The 12,500-nt window shown below is 40.9% G+C and overlaps 1 protein-coding gene across 7 annotated transcripts in view; it reads left to right on the top strand.

Moving 5' to 3' along the window:
* Positions 1-584: 584 nt before the first annotated feature.
* The window catches only part of for (cGMP-dependent protein kinase for), a 592,330-nt gene continuing 580,414 nt past the window's right edge, over positions 585-12,500 (top strand). For 2 of the 7 annotated variants that reach the window (XM_076211280.1, XM_076211274.1), the window contains exon 1: positions 5,905-6,054. The gene's annotated coding sequence lies outside the window, so the exon portion shown is untranslated. Of the gene's footprint in view, positions 783-5,904; positions 6,055-6,147; positions 6,163-12,500 lie in introns of those variants that run through there. The other 5 variants (XM_076211276.1, XM_076211277.1, XM_076211281.1 and 2 more) reach the window with 5 other exon arrangements.

The following is a 12,500-nucleotide window of genomic DNA, read 5'->3' as shown; positions in this document are numbered from 1 at the left end:
TATACAACTGGCACAGAGATAGTTGTGGTTAGTTTGGTCACGTGATTTGGGTGTACAGTTTTGGTCGTTGACAGAATCTTTTGATTCTTCGTATTGAATTCACGATTGATGAGAATGCCAAGCACCTCATCACGAGACAAGATGAGAGGGACGGAATTTGTCGAGGACAGCGATGACGAAAGACTTTGCTTGAGAGAGAGAGAGAAAGAGAATACGAAGGAATTGTGGCGAGAGGTCGGGTTTGCGGAAGCTGGAGCTGTGTATTTGATGATAGTGAGTTCTGGGTTTGGATATCTTGGGAAGTCTAAGTAGAAACTTTATGGGTTTCAAGAGTAAACTCAGGGAATTCTTAAGAATGGGAATGCGTGACCAGCAAACCAGAGACGAACTTACGAAGGTAAGAGGGAAGGAGGAGGCATTGCGAATAAAGGTAGGGAGTACAGGAGTATATGGATATGGAAATGGGAATCAGACCAGTTTAAGAGGCGAGTGTTAGAGGTCAGTGAAGGGGCGGATATAGGATGTACGGAAGGGAGATAGAGCCAGGATTCTAGAAGCTGATGAGCGTCCGGTTGGCTTACTTACTGGCCCACAGTGTCCCAAATCTGGCTGCTCAGCTTGTATGTCGCACTCGGCGCGGTTAGTGCGGCGCTTTGTGGTACGACAGTACCGAAGCGACGGCCGGGGTGTCACGGAGTGGTTATGGTGTGATGGCAGTACAGTGTCGTAGTTATAATGTGATAGTGATGGGATAACAACGTACTGAAAGCTATGATGTGATGGTAGGATAATGTGACAGTTATGGTGTTATGTCATTGGTATGACGATGTGATGTTACGTCAGTGGTGTGACGGTTGTAATGTGATGATTGTAAATTAACGTTTAGTGGTACGACATAATGTATATGGTGCATTAGTAACCTATTTAGTGTACAAGCGATATTGTAATAACATAAGTTACCTGTAGTGATCTAATTACACTTACCAAATTGTAATTTAGAAGAAAAGACCTACGTTCGTGAGGTCCCGTCCCTCTCCCCCATCGGTCAAACTTTACTTTAACACAAGTGATACGACATTAGTGATGTGATGCGAGTGACATGGCAGTGACATTTCTGCGTCAGTGATGACATGTATGGTTTCAATAGCAATATCGATGATAAAGCATCCTGGATGATAAGATTGTAATGAATTGCTTGGAGGTCACGTGACTCTGTATGACGTCATGAGTATGACATGTCTGGTGTCATGTGACACGCCACTCATTTTTACGGTATTGTTATAGGTTTAATAGCATCGTTAGCCCCTTATGTAACGTCATTAACCCATTCAACTCCGATGACAAGATGTCTTGTCATTTGATCAAATAAAACAAAAAATCATAATAAAACAACAAAATGTTTGATGATCAAACAGCACCAGAAAAATATGACGTCATCAGTCCTATCGAGGAGGACTGATGACGTATTTTCTGGTGTTTGATCATCAACATTTTTGTTTTATTATGATTTTTTGTTTTATTTGATCAAATGAAAATTTTTCTGTCATCGAGTTGAATGGGTTAATGACTTGTTTTCTGACGTCATAACCCTAAGACGTTAGTGATGTTATGTTTTCTAGCAATAATTCTTGTGTGATGTCTCACCGATAAGACGTTTGTATTGAAGGATAGATTTAAGGTGACTCCACTAACATGTCTCCCTTACATATAAACACTAATCAAACGCTTGTTGATAAGATTTTTTACATATGTTACATACATTATTTACACCAATCTACTGTACAATATGTTGTACTGTACAAGAACATACAAAACGAAGCAGTGAGTGTTACACTCGTATCTACTCGCTAAAGCTCGTGAGTAGGTTACAAGAAGACCTTTGGACGCTACTACACAGTACAGTGGACTTTGGTCCTCCTTTGTTTACTCTCAGAGTCTTCGAGTTTAGGCGTCGTATGGTAGTCTACTTTTAGGTGAATGAAACTAGATACAGATTGGATAGTTTCTAGTTCGGGGCGAGTAGAGTATAGTTTGTCCTTTTCTTTATTTTTCCCTTCCTCTCTACTCCTCTCTTCTCTCCCTCTTCTCCTCCTTCTTCCATCTACTCTTCCTCTCTCGTTCCTCCTCTTCCTTCCTCACCTCCTCTTTCCTTCCAATCTCCTCTGCTTCCCTCTTTCACTTTCTTCATCTTCCTTCTCCTTTCGTTCCTCTTCATCTCTCTCTTTCCTATCCTTTCATCTCCCTCCTCCTTCCCTCCTTCCCCTCCTCCTTCCTCCCCCCCTCCCTCCTTCCTTCCCTACCTCCCCAAAAGTGGAGCGAAAGTGGATTTGACACACGACCTATCTTTGTTTTTATACACCGCTCTCCCATCGCGCGCAAACACTAATCCTTCCATCAGTCGTGCCCTCCCTCTTCCCCACCCACCCTTCCCCATTTCCCCTCCCCCTCGCCTTCCCTCTCCCCCTCCTCTTCTCCATCCCCATTCTCCTTCCTCCTCGGCAGTCTCTTCGACCACACTTTCTTTTCTTTTATCTCTCACCATCGCTGCTCCATTCTCACCCTCTACCTCCTTCTCTTCTCCACTACCTCTTAGTCTTCATCTCCTCCCGCCTTTCCACATTCACATACACCCATCAGATGAGTAACCCCCCTACGCACCTACTCATTATCAGATGCCCCCCCCCAAAAAAAAAAAAAAATCAGACTCATTTTATTATATCCCCTTTTGTTCGAAGTCCCCCCCCACCCCCCTAGTTTTTCCGATAGCCTCTAAGACAGCGTTTCTCAACCAGGGTTCCCCGGAACCCCAAGGTTCCGCAAAAGGTCCCTAAGGGTTCCGCGAGAACAAGTGAGATAAGCTAATACACTTTTGATTTTTTATTTAATTTCATATACGTAATATAATTAAACACGCACGATATATTCTTGGTTTTTATAATAACGTACTATAGACATCATCCTTTCGAAACTATTATTACGATGAAAATAAAATGAGATGGTGTATATGTGTATATATATATGTTTGTGTCATTTTGACAATTGGAAATAAACTCATCTGCTGGCGAGGGTTCGAATCCCAGCAGATGAGTTTATTTACACACACACACACATGTATATATATATATATATATATATATATATATATATATATATATATATATATATATATATATATTATCACCCTTTCTCAAATATTTAAAAGCTTTGGTATTCAGGTGATATTTAATAACAACCTATTGTTAAGAACTATTTTATTAGGAATTCTCCAAATGAAAAAGAAGGATATATGTACAGTATACCTTGTAAAGTGTGTAATTTTAAGTACATAGGCCAAACAGGAAAAGATTTAAACAAAAGGATTAGTCAACATAAATACAACATAAGAACGGGTCAAATGTCAAGCGGACTTTTCGTCCACCAAAAAGAGCTCTCCCATAGTATTGACTGGGAAAACACAAAAGTTATTACATCATGTCATAATATTGTAGAAAGGAACATAATTGAGTCATATCACATTAAAAATAGTTTTGAAAATAATATGAATTTAAGCTTAGGTTTGTATAAGTTAGATAATTTTATTATTAAAAAGATTGTAAATAATTCTTCTGGAATCGGGTAACATTGGACCTTTCCCAGTTCCTCTACCACCATGTACATATTGTGACCTTTGGTCATTTTTTGTATCCTTTGTACCCTGATGATGTCTTGAATAGACGAAAACGTTCGGTATTCATTTCTTTTATTTTCCAAGTGGTTTCTGCAAGTATTGTCACGTGTGCTTAGTGATTTGTTTTGCATATACATATGTATATATATATAAATATATATATAAATATATATATGTATATATATATATATATATATATATATTTCGCAAGGGTTCATTGAGATATGCAATTTATTTTAAAGGTTACGCAAGGGTAAAAAGGTCGAAAAACGCTGCTCTAAGATAATTACCCCCACCCACCCCCGCTCGGAGTTTAACTTGTGCCTGTCTTTCTTTCTTTACTTTCTCCTCACTCTTTGCCCCTTTCCCTCTGTCACTCTCCCCTGCCCCTCTCCCCTCCCCCGTCCCCCTATCACCGTCCATCTCCCCCTCTCCTCGCCCAGCTCTCCCTTACCCCCTGCCCCTTTCCCCCTTGCCCCTTTCCCCCTTGCCCCTTTCCCCCCTTGCCCCTTTCCCCCTTGTCCCTTTCCCTCCTTGCCCCTTTCCCCCCTTTGCCCCTTTCCCCCCTTGCCCCTTTCCCCCCTTGCCCCTTTCCCCCTGCTCCTCTTCCCTCGTCCCTCTCCCCCTGGCTCCTCTCCCCCGTCCCTCTCCCCCTGGCTACTTTCCCCCGTCCCTATACCCCATTCCTCTCCCTCCATTCTTTTACCCCCGTTCTTGTACTCCCTTCGTTCCGTTCCCCTCCTCCCCCTTTCTTCTCCCCCATTCTTCTCCCTTTCATCTCAACTCCCCCCCCGTCCCCCGGCCACCGATCCTTTGCCTCTCGGCTTTTTTTTTTCCTAGTCCATCTGTCCCTTCTGATTCCTCACCCTTCGTTCACTATTCCCGGTTTCTCTCCCCCCCCCCCACGTTCCTCTCCTGCCCCGGCCATTCCGTCCATTCCTCTTCCCCCTGTTCTCTTCCCGTAGCCCCCCTTCCCCTCTCCGTTCCTCTCCCTCCCCATCATCCCTCCACCCTCCTTCGTCTCTCCTTCCCACCCCCTTTCTTCCTTAATCTTTTCCCAATTACCAAACCCCCCCTTTTGATATCTCTCCCTCCCCCCTTCTCCCCGGGTACACCACATCCCCCAACTCCCACTTCCCCCAATCCCACTCCCCACTCCCACTCCTCACCAACTCCTACGTCACAGCTTCCCCTACACCGCTGCAATCATCACCACTATCACTACTATCATGTCTAACCTCACCATCCCCACCATCTCCATCTCAGTATCCACCATCACCACCAATTTCACCATCTTCACGTTCTCTATCGACTTCACCACCTCACCATCTTCACGGTCAGCACCATTACAACCACCATCACCATCCTAATCATTTACTACCATCACCATCTTCACAACCCCCATCAGTCTGTAACATCCTCGTCCTCATCTTAAACTATTATCACTTCACTTCGTGTGGAGTATCTGTGAAGGAGGGAAGGAGATGGAGGAGTGCGGAGGGGTGGTGGTGGTGGTCAGGGAGGTAAATTGATGGGGAGTGATTTAGTGTTGGGGAAGATTGGAGTCCGATGGTGGGTGGGGGGAAGAGGAGGGGGGTAGGACCAATGGAGTGGCGGTAGAATTAGCGAGAAGGAATTGAGTGGAGTTGGGAAGGAGGAAAAGAAGAATGAGGAGAGGAGGAGGAAGAGGAGAAGGGAGGAAGAGGAGGAGGAGAAGAAGAAAAAAGAATGAGGAGAGAAAGGAGTAGGAGGAGGAGGTGCACAAAGGGAGGGGGAGGGGGGAGGAGGAGGAGGAGGGGAATAAAGAAGAGGAACAGGAGGGAGAAAAGGGGGAGGTGGAAGAAAAGAAGAAAGGGGAGTACGCAGGAGAGGAAGAGGTAAAGGAAGAGATGACTTAGGAAAAAGAGCAGGGGGGGAGCAGGAGTAGGAGTTGGATAAGAAGAAAAAGGAGGAGGATAAAGAAACAGAAGGAAGCAAAGGGGAAGAAGGACAAGAAAGAGGAGGAGAAGAAGGTGGAGAAGAAGTTGAAGAACAAGTTGAAGAACGAGATGGTAGAGGCGATGGAAGAGGGGAAGAAGGAGAAGAGGAAGGTGGAAGAGAAGGTGAAGGAGGAGAAGGGGGAAAATAAGAAGGTGGAGGAGGAGGAGGAGGAGGAGGAGGAGGAGGAGGGTTGGAGGTAGACTAGTGGTAAGAAGAAGAGTCCTGCTCTCTTGGATGTGCGCGCAACCTCTTGCCCAGAGTGGCACTCAAAGGTGCCGGAGCCAGTGTCTTCCCGCTCGTGGTGCCTGCAGCAGCAGCAGCAGCAGCAGCAGCACCGTGCTCGTCTGTGCTCAGTGCCTTGTCGAACGCCGTACGTGCGACATTGTTGCTTAGTGTCCTCTTGAGCCGTGAGCGTCGAGATTGACTAATTGGATCATTGTGTCGTTTATTTATTTATTTCTTATTCCGTCGTGGTGCCAAGTGTTGTTCGTACTCTCGCTAGTGTGCCAACTTTGGTGAGGACGATATTGTGCAGTGCAACGTGAAACCCACCTGATATTTATTACTTTATACACAGATGCGCATAGGCCAGCGGGCACACGCAAGCATACACACGCGTACATACACACGCATGCATCCATTCAGTCATATACACACGCATGCATACACACGTATGCATACATGTGCATACATACGTATGCACAAATATGTATGCACACATACATTCGTACAAAAGCATACACACAAACACAAACACGCATCCACCTGCATACTTACATAAATGTACACATGCACACGCGCATACCCACACACATCACATGTAAACGCGCATATACACGGTCACATACACGTACATACATACTTACAGACACACAAACATGCTTACAGACACACACACATGCATACAGATACACATGCACATGCATGCAGACAGACACACAAACATGCTTACACACAACATGCTTACAGACACACACACATGCATATAGACACACATACACATGCATACAGACACACTCACATACATGCGCGCGCGCACACACACACACACACACACACACACACACACACACACACACACACACACACACACACACACACACACACACACACACACACACACACACACACACACACACACACACACACACACACACACACACACATATATATATACATACATACAGTGCATACACTCGTATACATTATCATTTACATACACATATACATACATACATGCATACATACATACATACATACATATATTCATACACACATACATACATACATACATACATACATACATACAATGCATACACTCGTATACATTATCACTTACACGCACACACACAGACACACACACAGACACACACACACACACACACACACACACACCGACACACACACACACACACACACACACACACACACACACACACACACACACACACACACACACACACACACATACTCATGCATACACGCACGCGCGCGCATACACGGCGTATGCGCATATATATGTGTATACATGTGTACTTGTGCTTATATACATTTATATACACCATCACAGGCCTTTTTGTGTTCGTGCTATACTGACAAAAGTCATACCTTTCCACATGTTTACGCACAGCCATCTGTTGCGTGAAGTAACCAACCACAAGAAGAAAAAAAAAAAAAGCAGTGTTCGTTTCTGGGCGACTATCCTAGCTTCTTCCAGATTGCCGGACTTTCTGGAACCGTCCCCGGAGGCCTCTGACCAGAGTGTTTGATTTCGGTGCCTGGTTGCATAAGGGATGCAATGATGAGTATTACATGTCGAGACGTTCGCCCTATTTGTTTCCTGGTATCCATGCTCGATCGCACTTGTTCTCACTCTCCTGCTCGCTCTCTCTCTCTCGCTCGCTCTCTATCTCTCTCCCGCGGAGCCGGAGAAGTTCAACACGAGAAGGATTAGTAGAGCTTTTGGTATGTCCGTATCCGTTGTTCTGTCTGTCTTTCTGTCCATTCTTATGTCTGGCTGTCTATCTTCTTCCCGTGATATGATTGAGAGGTTACCTGGGTGCCTTGGGCTGAGGGAGGGTTTGTTCTGACGGGAGTGGAAGAGGTGAAGGTGGAATGCTCTTTGTGTCCTTTCTATGTCCTTGGGTGTCGGACTGTGAGTTCACGGAAGTTTTTGTGATGTTCGTTTGCTGTGGGGGAGGTGAGTTTACGCCAAAAGGCGCTTAGCTGTGTCTGCAGGATTTATTTTCCCTAGGAATTGATAAACTGAAAGACTGTGTGAATTTATTCTATTTTTTAAACCTATTATATCTAATTTATAATAAATTTCGATTTAATTATTTGACCAGTTATTTAATGTTTGTTTTCTTGATCTGGATATATGTGCTCGTGAAGAACAAGTTTCTTTAGCGGTGTTTCCACTTTTTATGGTGTGACTTTATAATGCAGTATATATATATATATATATATATATATATATATATATATACAGTATATATATATAATATATATATAATATACATATGTATATATATATATAATATATATGTGTGTACATATATGTATGTACATTATATATATATATATATATATATATATGTATATATATGTATATAATATATGTATATATATATATATATATATATATATATATATATATATACATATACTGTATCTACTCTTATGATTGAGTCCGCTTAAGTCTTTCAACACAGTCACACGCGTTGAAGGATATGTCTCATCCAGTATCAAACGATTTTATTCTGGTGACGTCTGGAACAAAATCTAGCGGAAAATAAGTAAGGGACGGAAACTCATGTTTAGCTGGGTAAAATACTCCGAAGTCAGAAGGAAATGATAATGGACGTCCGGCGGGAGCCAGCGCCGCATAAACCTAAAAAGAAAAAATATGTATATATATACAGTATATATATATATATATATATATATATATATATATATATATATATATATATATATATATAATAAAATATGAAATGAATATATAAACACATAAGTAAATAAATGAATGAAGGAATAAATAATTGACGTCACCGCAATTAAGGGTTTTGTTGACATGACACAATTGAGTCACTTTCATGAGTGATGGCGTAAGTGTGCCACTCGTATATCGTAAATACTCTGGAAGCTCCATGTCGTGGTACGATGAGCTCATCTCTCTTAACGCGTGGTGATATACTGAACTGAATATCAAACGGGAGGCTTTAGAACACTACGAGTTAAAACGTGTGTTAAGAACCGGGGTTAGAACGTATGTGTTACGAACCGCGGATAGAACGTACGTGTAACTGGTTAGAACGTATGTTAGCGAACCGCGGTTAGATACGTGTTACAAACCGCGGTTAGAACGTACATGTTACGAACCGCGGTTTGAACATAAGAAGGGAAGAAGGTTAGAACGTAAGATTGTTTCAAAGGTGTTTTGCGGATTCATCTCGCAGTACGACACGTGTACGAAAAGTGTACGAGGAAATTTTGTTTTAGTATAAGTTGTTCTAGACCTCTCTGTCTCCCTCTCTGTCTCTGTCCCCCTCTCTGTTTCTGTCTCTCTGTCTCTCTGTCTCTCTCCCTGTCTCTTTCTCTCTTTCTCTGTCTGACTCTCTCTGTCCGTCTCTGTCTCTCTGACTCTTTCCCTCCCTCCCTCCCTCCCTCTGTCCGTCCGGCTGGGAGACCTTCATGACTCCCTTTGTATATACCCTGTATGTGTGTGTGTGTGTGTGTGTGTGTGTGTGTGTGTGTGTGTGTGTGTGTGTGTGTGTGTGTGTCTATATATATATATATATATATATATATATATATATATATATATATATAATACATATGCTGGTACATTGTGACAAGTTGATGATGGTGTAAAAAGAAGTCCCGGGTATAGTTCCGAGTTCCTGAGTTTATTCCTGACCGGTTTTGGTCTATGCTTCTTCAGAGGAATGAAAAAGCATAGAGCGAAACCGGTCAGGAATAAACTCAGGAACTCTGAACTAGACCCGTGACTTCTTTTTCCACCATCATCATATATATGTATGTATATATATATATATATGTATGTATATATATATATATATATATATATATATATATATATATATATATATATATATATATATAATACTAATGACCCACTTTCGGAGAAGAATAAGCGAAAATAAAAAGATCCGTATATTTCGATCACTGACTGTGATCCTCTTCAGGAGATGTGATTACAGAGTGGAGTCCACAATATTTAGACATGGAATTAATATAAGTACGAAATCAATTAACAAGATTAGGATACCCGCCGTGGTTTTTACAGAAAGCCCTTAGCAAAGCATAAGTGGGATAATTGTTGCATAAATTTACCATACAATAAATAAATCAATGATGTCTCAATTGTTACCGAAAGAAAAAGCCAACTTCATCTTCATTTATCCCAATAATTTGTTCAGTAAAATTGTCAATGTACATCACAGACTAAAGAGTAATACAACTGGAGTTTATAAATTACCTTGTTTAGATTGTAATGATGTATATTGGGAACAAAGTGGTAGAGACCTCACTACCAGGATTAAAGAGCACAAGTACTGTCAAATATGGGTAAGAAAACTCCACCGGATTTCAGCATGTCGCCAGTAAAAACCATCGAATAAATTGGGACGACGCTAAAATAATTTATAACTCTAAATGCAGTTTGAGAAGAAAATAGGATCCTCCTTAATAAATAATTTTTCCAATTATGATATCTCCAATGGCCAATGGTCACCAGATTAAATAACTTCCTTAGCTGTAAATAGACAGATATCCTCTACACTAAAATCCAGCAATGTCCACGTAGCGCCGGACACGTGACCTGAGTCCCCGTCCCTACCTGTTCACCTCACTACTTTTGTATATATATACATGCTTCTCTCCACTCTGTAATCACATCTGCAGAAGAGGATCACAGTTAGTGATCGAAATATACGGATCTTTTTATTTTTGCCTATTCTTCTCCGAAAGTGGGTCATTAGTATAATTTTACCAATGTGCTACGACATTACTTTGTTATATATAATATATATATACATATATATATATATATATATATATATATACATATATATAAATGCAAAATAACCACAGGAGAAGGGAAACTTGTAGACACTAAGTACTTTCGTATAACACATCTTCAGATGTAATATACGAAAGTACTTACTGTCTACAAGTTTCCCTTTTCCTGTGGTTATTTTGCATTTTTGTATCACGATGATGTGATTACTTGCATATATATATATATATATATATATATATATATATATATATATATATATATATGCGTGTGTTTGTGTTAACAGTGTTATATGGAATTTTGAATAAAATTCAGTGAACATAATCTATTTGGTTATTGATCTTGTACATTCACATATATTTACTTTGACGACGACTAAACAGAACGCGTGTTTACTAGAGCGGTAGATATTGCAACCACAGGAAGACATATAAATAAATTTCCAACATCAAATGAACCTCAACCACCCTTGTCTGAATCCGAAATGATCTCTCGGGCACCTGAATGGAGGGATAATGGAAGTAAAGTACTTTAATTTTTTTTTTTTTTTTTTTTTTACATAGATATTTATTTGTTGATTTATTCATTTAACTTTTTTATTTTGCGAAACTCTGGGCCGTAGAGATGTCACCAAATTATTTAAAATATTGACCATATAAAGTTAGGTAGTCATTAATCTATACATAGTATATACTACGTAGTAATGTGTGGACCGAATACGCTATTGCGATGGTTTACGACTGATGGGCCTGGCGATATAATTTTCTTTTCACCCTTTGTCTGACAGTGTTGTGTTGTTCTGACTAGCGCCAGATTATTTTACTCAGCAGTTTGGTATCTCTGGTACCTCCTAGCTATTTATATACCATTCATGTCGACGCCAGTAGTATTCAACGTCGTGGAACCCCATCGGTACCAAAGGGCTAGATGGTATCTCGTCTGTTTATCCATGTATAAAGATTTTTTGTTGTTGTATTATTCTGGATAACATCAAGCAGTTTATTCAGATACATGGAACTTAGCCAGTAGCATGATACATAATCCTTATGCTACCATTAAGGGAGCGCCACGGAGATGAATAGAATCTCATGGCGACAGGGAGAATGAAGAGAAGAGTACCATCTGGTATGGAAGGGGTTCATCGAGTTTTGGAAATAATTCCCTCGCTCATGAAGGCGTGTCACACCCAAGGGATCGATTAGAGTCTTGTGGCTTTCGGTACGGAAGAATCTTAGGATCCAGTTGAACTTTTTTTTTTTATAACGAGGTGGTGACAGGAAGCTAATTAAACCTGACGCTCGCCAGAATTAAAAACACGAGTTAATCTATTTTAGTCCACTGGAGGACCATCAGGTTATCCTTAAGGGGACGTGACAGCCTATGTACCTCTGCCCCACGGTGACTTCATCCAGCTTAGCAAAGTTGTATAGATGACATCGAGTGCATGGGAAGTGTGGTTGTGGTTGTCGATGGAGTCTGTAACCTATGTAATGAGTGTGTGTATCAGTCTTTCACATTGTGAAGGTTTAGAGTATTGTTGGTGTCGATTAATGAGTAGGCTGGCTGGTTTTTGAAGTCATTGTATACTCTCGGTCTTCAATTTTGTTTTATATTTATTTATTCATTTATTTTTTTATTTTACTGTACAAAATTGAATTTCAGATGTTTTCATATATACATTCTACTTCATATACATTTCCTCGTACAGAAAAAATATATTGGATACCTTTTTTATATTATGAAAACCATAAGGTGGGCTCGAAGACTTTTGACTGTGCCTGTACACAGAGCTGGATTGTGGTTCAATAT

The sequence above is a fragment of the Oratosquilla oratoria genome, chromosome 28 (genome assembly GCF_046742065.1).
Source record: "Oratosquilla oratoria isolate Oo_2021 chromosome 28, ASM4674206v1, whole genome shotgun sequence".
NCBI classification, from domain to species: domain Eukaryota; kingdom Metazoa; phylum Arthropoda; class Malacostraca; order Stomatopoda; family Squillidae; genus Oratosquilla; species Oratosquilla oratoria.
Note: the sequence above shows the minus strand (reverse complement) of the source record. Positions and strands in the feature narration are given on the sequence as shown.